The following is a 1,891-nucleotide window of genomic DNA, read 5'->3' on the forward strand; positions in this document are numbered from 1 at the left end:
GCGAGGCAAGGGCTCAAACATGTACGGCTGGAAGCCTTCTACACAAAACCAAGCTTCTGCCGCAGTGTTGTTGCTAAGTCACCAATTTCGTGCTAGTAAGTTCCCAATGGAATTTCCCATTGGGAACCTCCTAGCACTAAGTTGCTAACTGGTTAGCAAGATGCTTCAGACAAACCGGCCACAATCAAACATGCTTGCAAATCTTCCGCCACAACAATCCCGCCCCCTTGATAAACGACCAGTCATATTCACTTTATTCACTCGTGTAAAGTCGGGCACCGCTAAGGAGAATTTGGAAATGCAACGGTTGGAAAAGCTGTTTTCCTACGACTTTAACGCAGATATGACTCCCCCCACGCAGACACTCTCGTGCACCTCTCCAATATTGTAGGTGACCGCAGACAGGAAGCATCTGATTGGTCAAATCTACATCTGCTCTACACTATGCATATTTCCTGTTTGGTACAAACAAAACAAGCCGGTAAGGCATGACCACCATTGTGGAAAATAAGTCATGAAGATGAACAAGCTAGAAGAGCGTGGTACGGGAGAACGCTGGGACCCTTTTTCCATCTAGATCCCTGCTCTTTTTTGCCCTCATGTCCCTCCGTTGTTGCTCCTTGTGTTTTTCCATTTCCTCACCACCTCGGCCGTATCTAGACCCACAGCTAGATCAGAGATTGTCCCTCTTGTGTTGTGGTGTGAAATAACATAGCACAGACCACGCTTCAAAATTGGGCATAAATAAAAAAGATCTTTGTTATGCCTGCAACAAGCTCACTGCTACACACTGGTGTGGGAGGATAACCAGCCCGTTATTCAATGTTATTTAGATATTATGCTAAAAGTAAGTCTGAGGAATTACCAGTGAGTTCAGAGAGAGTCAGCAGCTCGGTGGTGGTTCCAGATGGTCTGTCATACAGTTTGTCCAAAAGGATCTGCTTATCCCCATCAAAAAAGTAAGAGCAAAAGCCTGCAATGGCTGTTGTTGGTCCACCAACATTGTTCCTGAGTGTCCAAAAAACACAAAGTAAACAGAAAAAAAACAGAACACTTATTTTTTTATGAATGACTGATTTTTACTTGTCTGAGTAGGGTAATATTTTAATTTAGAATAAAAATAATAACAAAAAAACAAAAACCCCACCTGAGATCAATGATCATAGCGTCTGTGTTTAGGACTTTGTTCCAGACATGCTCCACAATTATCTGGGCGATGGGCTTTACTTCTTCAAAGTCTCCAAACATGTCAAATCGCAGGTAGCCAATGTTGTTTTCAAAAACATCAGAGTGAAAGGAGATTTTGATCAGCTCAATGTACATCTCTGGAGAATAATCCTGCAGAGTGAGCACCGGACAGGCATTAGCGTCACAAAAGACATCTTACATCAAAATATTCTTTACATTGACCCTTCCACATGGATCATGTTTGGAGTATGTCATCTACACCAGAAAATGATACATTGCTGTTCAAGCACTTTTATTTTCCAGCTGTCTTCTATTGAGAAAAATTACCCAGAAGTGTTTTCTTAATAAAGCCGGTCGATCGGGTCGAGTTTCAGCCTGTTTGTGCACCGTTTAGTGTAAAGGGCGTAACGAGGGGCGATCAGCCTCTAATGACCATCTCCTGATCAGGTATTATAAATAAGGTTGGGAGAAAATCAAACATGTTAGAAATTCATTCGGCCATTGTAAGGTGGTCGTAAACAAATCGCTTAGTGCGCAAACAAGGATTCTTCTTCTTTCTCTCAGATGAAAACGTAGAACCATGGTGGGGATGTGAGTGAACTGGACTTTATTCTTTAAGATTGACAGATCGTAGTATCCACGTCTGCTCCGCCATGTCTTTGTCCAAATACGTCGTTGCCTTTTCTTTTTAGGGCTTTCAGCA

General features: G+C 42.5%; 1 protein-coding gene across 1 annotated transcript in view; it reads right to left on the reverse strand.

Annotated features, from left to right (window-relative positions):
- rbp3 (retinol binding protein 3) overlaps positions 1-1,891 on the reverse strand; it is a 5,562-nt gene that overhangs the window by 873 nt on the left and 2,798 nt on the right. The window lies entirely within an intron of this gene.

This window comes from Cyprinodon variegatus, unplaced genomic scaffold (assembly GCF_000732505.1).
Source record: "Cyprinodon variegatus isolate N-32 unplaced genomic scaffold, C_variegatus-1.0 Scaffold398, whole genome shotgun sequence".
In the NCBI taxonomy this organism is placed as follows: domain Eukaryota; kingdom Metazoa; phylum Chordata; class Actinopteri; order Cyprinodontiformes; family Cyprinodontidae; genus Cyprinodon; species Cyprinodon variegatus.